Source organism: Stylophora pistillata, chromosome 12 (genome assembly GCF_964205215.1).
Source record: "Stylophora pistillata chromosome 12, jaStyPist1.2, whole genome shotgun sequence".
Classification (NCBI taxonomy): Eukaryota; Metazoa; Cnidaria; class Anthozoa; order Scleractinia; family Pocilloporidae; genus Stylophora; species Stylophora pistillata.
In genome coordinates this window covers 1,991,972-2,002,232 of record NC_142530.1, presented here as the reverse complement: position 1 = coordinate 2,002,232, position 10,261 = coordinate 1,991,972, and the positions used below count along the sequence as shown (strand labels likewise).

Sequence of the window (10,261 nt, the reverse complement as noted above, 5' to 3'; positions counted from 1 at the left end):
TTTTACCGTCAAATTTTTCTCGGGAACTCGATGGGTTTTGTGTTTTAATTTGTCTTGCGATTTATTTCACCTAATCAACTTTTTAGGTACACCTGAAATAAATTGTTTTTGACGTATGCAATGGGCAGGTTTTTAAATCAAAGTTCAAATGAAAGCAATCTTAGACTGCTGCATAATCGGGCATATTATGCCACAAATGCAGATCCATGAAAATGAATTTATTCTTGCACAAGAAGTGTATAGAAACTGATTATAAATTTGCCAAACAGTTGTTAAAACTACATACACTGACTTACAGAAAACGAACTTAAATCAAGAAGTCCTAATTTTTTAAGTCCTCGAAGCTCTTTGTATGCTGTGTTTTGGGTGTAAGGCTAGTTTGTGTAACATAATAATACCCATGTTTTTAATTGTAAGTGCTCGTGGAAACAATATAAAAAGCTACTTAAATAAATTCTCCAAATTGAATTCATGTATAGCCTGGTATATGAATTTCGTAAGAAATTTTCAATTAAGGCATTTGACGCCAGAAAAACCAATTACAAAAAAATAAAATAAGAGACCTTAGATTTCTTTTCCATAACACTGTTTGACTTTAAGAAAAAAAAAACCGCAAATCAACTGCTTTGAGGCCAAGTCTCGAGGGTTTTTGAATATCCAGTTAGGAGTGGTTTCAGTGGTTTCGTTTGGTCACGAGCATGGTGGATCGGTTAATGTTGTTGTGTCTGAAAAGTGTTGATAAACGAGAATAACGTCACTCCCTTCCTCTAGACTGAAAACATGTCTTTTTCGAAGATGACCATCTAGTGGTATTCATTCTTCGTTGGGTTTTTTCCGTTGAAAATGGAGGAATTCTTAAAAATACTGTGCCGCGGACTCTTCAAATCTAGGCTCTATTTCAGAGCCAAACATATCATTTCCAATTTCCACACCTGTTCTTGAAAGTCCACCTCCCTTTTCAGTTGTTGCTTTTAAAAGTCGTTTTGGGGTTACCAATTTATGAGGCAGTGATCTTTATTGCAGCGCATTTTAGCTTAGCATCAGAACTTAAGTAAAGAGTTGGTAAAATTTACTCAAATTTCTGAACTGGAATGATATTTGTTAACTTCTCTGTCACTAATATTTCTTTGGAGAAAGACAAATAGGATCATCATACGCAATTTAGACCACGATGGTCAAAATCTACGTCAATTCCAAGCCAAAAATGGCTCAAAATCCACACCCCTCAGGACAGAACATACCCATCTAGCTTAAGTAGAATAGAATATCTGCGCAAACTCTTTATTTCATACATTTTTAAAGCCAATAATTTGACTGAAGAATAGCTTTTGATAGAAAAGGCTCATGCGACGATTATCGAAGTTCCATGGATTATATTCGCTGACTTTAACAATTGCTAACCCTCAGCAACATCAACTTGAATGGTCAGCGCGCCAGTAAACGTACTACACAAATAAAACCTGGGTCAGTCCGAGTCCTTAAGATGAAAAAAACAAAGACCAAACCAAAATCATAGTCAGTTAGTTTTTAGAATGACAGTTCATTGCACATGTACGTAATTCTCTTCTTTTCTCTATGTATATAGTAACCTTCCACATCATCTATCTCAGTCCATCGCGGTCTTTATCCTCGGAAAAGGACTCATTCAAATTTTCATTTAAAACGTTTCGGCACGATCTTCAGTCGGCTACGCGCTAACGTTTTGGTCTCGAAACATGCATGTAACAGCTTGAAGGCAGAATTGGTACCCTGAGGGTTTTGAGATCGCGAAACTTCTGATAGGCTCTCAAATAGATTGGACCGTTGCCTTGTATAAAGTAAAACTGATATTTTGTAAACCACAGAAAAGGTTATCCTATAGAAGTTATATCAATAAGGGGAAAGGTTAACCGGACTGTGTCAGAGAGGCTTTAGTGGCACTACTTTGAGTAAGCTTACGTTATCTCTAAATGATGCCAAATGTTTTCACATTCAGATGATGTGATAGTCTAGTTTGCTGATTTTTAATTTCTATTTTATAGTAAAGGTTGAGGTGATTCAGTCCTCTATTTAATTTATATATAGAATTTATTCATTATTTATTCTTAAACTCAATTATCTTTAAATTTTACGCATAGTAAACTAGATTAGTGTTAAAAAACAAAATGACTGAAATAAATAAATAATTTGTCAGTTTTCGTCAATTCTCACGAAAAAGTGAGTGGATAACGGAATAAACAAAAAAACAAAGCATTTCGATGGTTTTAACAACTTCAAGACACATTTAGCTAAATAACTCGTAAAAAGAACTGCAGTTATCAATGAGAAGTTAAAGTTTGCGTCCTTTTTTTAGGGAAATTGCATTGAAATAGAAAGATATCTCTGGGTGCATGTAATGGAAGGCAAGAGAAAAAATTTAAGCCGGTTAGAATTTGAAGAATTGAAAACAGACAAAAACGAAAAAACAATTATAAAAACAACAATCACGGTGGTTTTTAAGGTTGAAACGAATCACCAATGAAGAATTTACCTGATGAACTTACTTTTGGAAATGCATAAGACGCCAAGTGGTTGAACTGAAGTGACTATCAGTGTTGACAGTGTAGGCCCGTAACAAACTCACCACAGTGTGTTCCCAGGAGGAAGCGTTTAGGAAAAACAATAGCAATAAATTGGAAAATCTGTTTTGGTGATCACACAGACTAGGAAACAGTTTTTTTTTACAAGTAATTTTTTTGTGTTTGGAATCATTTCCTATGTCAATTTTTAATTATTTCTTTTTCTTTCTTCTTTATAATTCAAAGCAGTTTTAAACACCGAGCAGACTTAAACATAATTTTGTACAATTCTTTCGATTGGGATGACGATTAACAACTTCTTGTGATCCAAATGAGTCCTATAAAGTCCAATGGTTTAATACATGCATTAACCACTTTGTACGAAGAAATATGATTTCTATGACTAATTCATGATGACACCGAAACGTCGGTTTTTATCGTTGGTCTTTCAGTGCATGTCTTCGTAATTCATTTTGAGCCCAAAATTATTTTGGCTTGATTTCTACATTTTTTGTTTGAATGTAAAGCTAAAAACATGTCAAGCTGTTAATATGGTAAAGAAGGTTTCAGCTAAATCGAATAAAGTAGATAATAAATTGAGGACAGTCATCAGCAGTAATTATATCTCTATTTTCCTATTGGTTCCTACCCTGTAGTTATTAACTTAGGCCGTGAAAAGAAATGCGGCCATTAGGGTAAAACATTATGGAACAATAGCCAAAGTGTTTGAGTCAAGCAGTTAAATCGTAGTGATGAATTTTTTTTTTAATGCTTGTAGTATTTGAGTCATGCAGTTAAATCATAATCTTATTCTTTTAAGTTTTTTTGATAAAATTTGCGTTATTTGCATCATAATCCTAAACCACTTGAGTGGCGTAGGCAAGTTTAATAACAGATGTAGCCATATTGTTTTTTATCATTTAATTTTGCTAAAAATTTGAACTGCGAAATCTAGTTTCCAATATTGTGGTTCACTTTGAGTTGCTTTGCCCTTTAAGGTAGTAAGATAAAATCAGAGTAACACTCAAAAGCCAGGTCGTTTTGTCTAAAAGCTCGTTTATTTTTTATCGAGTCCTGATTGAAATAGACTCATTGAGAAAGTTTTGCTTAATTGAATATTTCAATTTCTTACAAAATTCTTTTCATTAGGTCGCTCAACAGATGTATGCTGCTCGGAATGTTTTCTGATAATTTCGAATATTTAAGAAGCTGAATTTTGCTATTTTACGATTGCAGTGGTCATAAAAAATCTTGGAAAAAGTAAACTAAAATAAGATCGAAACATTTATTTCTTTGGCTGGATGGAAATGAGCATATTTTGGTAATAGGTGATGTTGAAGTAATGGAGTGACCCTAGTTATGGGCGAGAATTTCGTCATGAAACTTCTTTTTGCTTTGCGAGTGCATTGTAACTAGAAACAAGGTTCATACAAATTTTACCGCTTAAATGAATCTGGTTTTCTAATTAACAAAGCGGTTTGTTTTTAAGCTGGATCATGCAAACTTCGTCATAAAAAAAATCAAAATACTACATGATCTCGATTTAAATGCATTTTGCGAAAACAAAAATAAAAAATAATTAGAGAAAACTTGGATTTCATCTTACCTCAGGCTTTGAAGAATCTTAAAAAAAGGCTACTGCTGAAAACTATGAACCTGTACCTCTTTTTGCTAATCGAGAGCAGACTCGAACGGTGTTGTCAATCAAAGATACAATCTGATTTTTCAAAAGCGTGACAATGACTAATTGCAAGTGACTTGCGTTACCGCATGAGGGAATTGTGCGAACTGGCGCTGAAGAACATGTAAACACTTACTCGTCTTTCTGCGAAATATCTTAAAAAAGCAAATGAGACCTGCTATTCGTGTTTACATAGCCCCATCTAGACACCCGCGGAGTTGTAAGAATTCTAAAAAATTTCTGCAAACCGTCGACTGCCTACACAAGTCTGCTTTACTTCTCGAGTCCCCTCCCCCCCCATCCCCCCCCCCTCCAGTCGCGGCTTTACTGGTCTCAAAGGGGTGACGTTAAATTTTTCCGATTATAGCGGTTACTATTAAAAATTAAAATAGTGATTCGGAGACTTTTAAAATTAACAGATTATTCGTTTGAAACAGTACCATAGTTTTTAATATTGCAGACAGCATTAGGAGAGTCTTGCAGAGCTGGTTCATTTAGCTCCGAGCATAGTGTTGTGAGGTGAATTGAAAGCTGTTGTTTTGAGACTTTTCTAGTTAAGCCTTTTGTTTTGTTAATCCTTGCCTGTTGCGCCTACGTGTTGTTTTGGTAGATTTATGTATTTTTTTTGGCTCAGCTCACGGATTTCCTTGTTATCGTGTTAGACATTAAGACAATTAGACAGTTTCACAGATGGTCGTATTTGCGTTGGTAAAGCTGACCTTGAGTTCTACCCACACTGAAGTTCCTGTTTGTGTGCGCAATTCTTGTGCGCAGCTGTTAGCGTTCAATTGGTTTGTGTGCGCAATTCTTGTGCGCAGCTGTTAACGTTTAATTGGTTCCTCGGTGCTCGCCAAGTACTTCGGTGAGGGCCAACCAGTTTCCTCCTTTTTGCAAATAAACGGATACACTGTGGAACTCTCACAGTCAGCTAACCCAAACACGTCTACGGTTTTCCTACTTAAAGACGAAGGCGCGCTATAAAAGGAGCCTTAGGTCCCACTGAACCATTTGTCAATCAACCGTCGTGTGATGTAGAACTCTTAGAGTCAAGTCAGCTTGAGCTACAGCTACTCCAAAGCAGTGTACAGCGGGCGCATTCCTCAATATTGTTTTATGTCTTCATCACAATGCAAGAACTTTTGAGATTTGTATTTCCTTTCTGGCGGTAAATTTGAGATCGAAGTAGGTGGTTCGCACATTACCTGATGCCACCATGCTGGTGGAAGTAAACAAAAGATATCTCATTAACTTCTTTTGTTCGTCTACCAGCATTTAAATTTGACCCACACACGTCAACGGTGAGTGACAAATGAGCCTTGGTCTTCCCAGGGAAGACTTCCTTATATAGTGCGCCTTCGTGTTTAAAGCGTTAGTGCCTCTCGCATGATAGTTGGATGCGTAGAGCATTAGATGCACAGAGTATCAGATGCATAAAGCGTTGCTGTAGTAGCTCTCCAGAAGAGAATAAAAGAAGAAAAGTACAGAGTCTTGGCACTTCTCGTTAATTCGTCCGAGCGAGCAGTAAAACCCCCCAACAAATTTGATGGAGGACCCGTCTTCAACAAAACCGGTGAAGCACCCGTTATCTACAAGTTGGTAAAGGGCGCTTTAGGAATTCCTGGAATTGTGAGTGGAACTTCGCTTTTATCAGTATGCTTTTCCGTTGCAAGCTAATTTGACTTCAGTTCTAAATCTGAGTGATAGTCGAGTTCTTTTGTAATGATTTAGTCAGCGTAGAATGTAACAGTTTATTTGGTGTATAGGTCAGTTAGCTTCTGATTTTATTATCGCCGTTAATGGTCAATTGCATGGTTTGGATTTTCAATTACGCGTCTGTAACATTTTCTCTTTATTAGTACCGTTTTCGATTACGTTGCTTTCAATTTTGGGAAATTTGGCTCATGCGATATCTCTTCAATAATCATCCTGATTACTATGCAGCGAGCGCGAGCCCTGGCGGAAGAGGCCGTTCGCCAGGAAAATTTAGCTGTGACTTCGGGTTCGAATGAGTGGCCAGCCCCTCCTCCACCCGTTCAGAAATCTGGAGTACCACTCTTCCGTTCACTTTTTAAATCAGCCAATAATCGCCGAGGGCTGACACGCGATCAAAGGCGTTAAGTGGAATTCCTACTTCTAGTGAATGTTCTCTAATTTCTTTTGTACCGGTAGCCATAGTTCGGACTCCAAAGAGGATCTTATTTATGAGAACGGCAAGACCAGAGAAAATCTTGAGAATTGTGAAAATGTAAGCGAAGATTCTCTCGAAGCTCGTAATGACTCGGTTGTTGATAATCGACAGAATTCTTTAGACTCAAATCAGTTGTCTCTTGCACCAGCCTATGCAGAGATGGAAGACCAAGTTAGTCAGTTATGCCAAGCAGTCGAACGAATGCAAGCTTCGGTTAATTCACAAAATAGAAGCGGCGGTGTGAAATCGTCAGTTACGTTTCCAATTTTTAGAGGTGACGAATCCGAAGAGACTCATGAATTTGTTAGGAATTATAAGAGGGCCGGTAGACTAAATGGTAGGGACAACGAAAGTTTAGCATTAGGGCTTCCTCTTTATTTAAAGGGCTACGCTAGCGCTTAGTTTAAAACTTTACCGAGCGCCGACGAGATGTCTTTCGAAGAATTGTCTGAGAAGTTAATCACGCATTTTGCCTCCGGTGCTAGTGAGTGGCGCGTAAGACACTGGGCGCTAGGGCAGCGACGGCAACTAGAGAAAGAATCGTTTGCGGATTATGCCTATAGCCTTCGAATACATTGTGCGATAATTAATTTGCCTAGTTCTGAGTGGACACACTATTTTTTCCAGGGTCTCATTCCCGAGATTCGCGAGTACGTTGTTTTGCAACAACCTGAAAATTTGAAATCGGCAGAAAACTTCGCTAAGTTGAAAGAGTCAGTATTACAAGGGTCGAGTAAACGCGCAGATTTTAACCCAAAGGAGGTATCGGCGCAAATTCTGGAAGAGCTCTCAAAAGCAATTAACTCTAAATGATAAGTCAATCAGTGCTGTACGTCCAGCTCTATGTCAAAACCCTTACGTGAACAAGTCTGAGATGAAGCAAATTATTAGAGACGAATTTCGCGAGTTAATGGGAAGTACTCCTAATATTAGACCCAGTGGTTATAATCAGCGCTCAAACCAGACTTTTCAGCCAAGAAGTTTCCGGTCTCGCTTTGGCGATGCCGTTTGCTATAATTGTGGTCGAAAAGGACACACTTATTATTTTTGTCGCTCAAAATCTGGTCCTGGAAATTTTCGTCGTGGAGGTAGTAGACAAAACTTTTATCAGAATAGAGGTCAAAATACTTCTGAATGGCAGTCTAAGCAGCAGGGAAACTGAAAAGTGCCCCTGTCTTGTTAGAAAATGAACCCGCGACGGGGGCGTCAAATACTGTGCAAAAAACCTTTAATGAAACTTGTAGACCGAATTTTATCGGTAGGATCGTGCAATGCTGATAAACTTGCTTTCAGTAAAGCCAAGCCTGCCGATATTTCGATAGATGAGAGAATTGATTTAGCGAAACATGTTGTTGAAGGTAATTGTCAAATTTCGCCAAAACATTCATCAAGTCAAGCTACTCAGAACGGTAGACAAAAACAAGGCACTTGTTTGGAGAGTAGCATCATCGTTATTTTATCCATTGTTTTCGCTATTATCATTAAACTACTTGAGTTGTTCGAAATAGTGATAACGAGTACGGTGGATGTACTGAATACGACCGCCGGTGTCTAGAAAAAGACATGCAGCTTTATTTTCAGGCGCCAGTACGCCTAATTCTTCTGCCTTGTCTATTCAGGATAAAACTCCTGAGTGTTTATGTAAGGTCTCAAAGGAAGAGCCTCCAAGTTTTAAAAGTGTTGTTGTTGAAGAAAACAGCCTAGTTTTTTAGCAAGCAGATATTTTTAATGATGATATATTGAGTAGTGACGATATTGTTATTTCGGAGTTCATGTCACACAGTGTTAAGCAAAATAAGATAGCTGAACAGGGGTCTACAAGTTCACCTAGTGATGCTGGATAATTCTAGCATCACAACCCATCTCTGCTCCAGTTCTGCGGATTCTTTTGTGAAGCCGGACTCGAGTCGCGTTGACAATTTCGTGGAGGACGAAGTCGATGATACTTGTATTTCTTTTGTGCCTGAAAGTTCCCTCCTACCTGTTACTATTAAGGGTCGTGATTTTCATTGTTTAATAGATTCTGGAGCTGCTTTTATCCAAGACGAACCATTCAAGGAACTGAACTGAACTTCCGATAATGCATTACGTAAAAGCACTGACCTTACTTAATTTCTCTACAATTCTGAACGATGCCACAGCTGCGTATTTAGCGTCAGTTAGCAGTCTGTTTGCTTCATTTAAATGTGGATATGACGCCTGTTGTTCGGGGCAAGCAACACCAGTTTTTCGCTTTAACCGCCCTTTCTCGTGGCAAATCACTAATTTCTTTTCAGGGTTATTTTCGGGTTTCAGTCGATCGTTAGACTGGGAGTTAGATAACGTTCCCGAGTTTATCCAAGTTTGTCATTATTTCATGGTCCATGAACGAATCTTGAGCGACGTCTTTCGCGTAACTTTTCCGCGTGACTACTGCAATTCGTTCGCAGAAAACCAACTCTGCAAAGTGTTGTTCGCTCTGAAAGCTTCTCGTTACCTTTTTCTGGCTCGTAACCTTACTATTCGTGCGTCACAAGAGTTTGAAAACGTTTTCATTTTCGAAGATCTGATGTCAGCCTCTAGTGTAGATGATTTTAAACGGTCCGATTGACGGTCGAGTGAACGACTTAGGCATCAACTGACAGATGTTTTCAAAGATTCTTAAAATCAGTTTTTATGTACACTAATTCACCGAGGATTAGTTGATTATCGACTTAGTATATGTTCCAAACGAAGCCATTTCTTCTCGTCCGCATCGAGGACGATGCCCGATTTAGGTGGGGGTAGAGGGGGGGAGGGGTGGAATGTTGAGAGGTGAATTGAACGTTGTTATTTTGAGACTTTTCTAGTTAAGCCTTTTGTTTTGTTAATCCTTGCCTGTTGCGCCTACGTGTTGTTTTGGTAGACTTATGTTTTTTGTGGCTCAGCTCACGGATTTCTTTGTTACCGTGTTAGACATTAAGACAATTAGACAGTTTCACAGATGATTGTATTTGCATTGGTAAAGCTGACCTTGAGTTCTACCCACACTGAAGTTCCTGTTTGTGTGCGCAATTCTTGTGCGCAGCTGTTAGCGTTCAATTGGTTTGTATGCGCAATTCTTGTGCGCAGCTGTTAACGTTTAATTGGTTCCTCGATGCTCGCCAAGTGACTTCGGTGAGGGCCAACCAGTTTCCCCCTTTTTGCAAAATAAACGGATACACTGCGGAAACTCTCACAGTCAGCTAACCCAAACACGTCTACGGTTTTCCTACTTAAAGCGTTAGTACCTCTCGCATGATATAATGGATGCGTAGAGCATAGATGCACAGAGTATCAGATGCATAAAGCGTTGCTGTAGTAGCTCTCCAGAAGAGAATAAAAGAAGAAATGTACAGAGTCTTGGCACGTCTCGTTAATTTGTCCGAGCGAGCCGTAAAACCCCCCAACAATAGTTTATTCCGAAGCGAACGAAATAAGAGCCGCGGGCGATTCACCGACACCGAACAAGCATACGGGAGCTGGCTTCGCACCAACACGCTCCAAAGAGTGAATAGGTATATGAAAAAACAAAACAAAACAAAACAAAACGAATAAAACAGCTAATGAAAGACTATAATGATAATTGGTTTTGCCACACATAATACGGTTTGCCATGCATTTCACAGCTCATACTGTAAGTGCTTTGTTCAGTAAATAAAACGCTTTGGATTCAAAAACATTTTGCAAGAACCCAGTAGTTAAGAACAAGTCTCACCGTTAGAATAACTATCTTCGTCACCGGGAGGAAGTTTTGGTAGGTCCACGTCAAGTTACTGTTGGGTTGTTATTTTGTAATTTTCTGTTTTCCCCTCAGCAGTGTTACTGGCCAGTACAGCTTGTGCTCAAATGAACCAA

General features: G+C 38.6%; 1 long non-coding RNA gene across 1 annotated transcript in view; it reads left to right on the top strand.

The window, feature by feature from the left end:
- The window catches only part of LOC111320838 (uncharacterized), a 40,070-nt gene that overhangs the window by 16,550 nt on the left and 13,259 nt on the right, over nt 1-10,261 (top strand). The gene's annotated exons all lie outside the window — the stretch shown is intronic.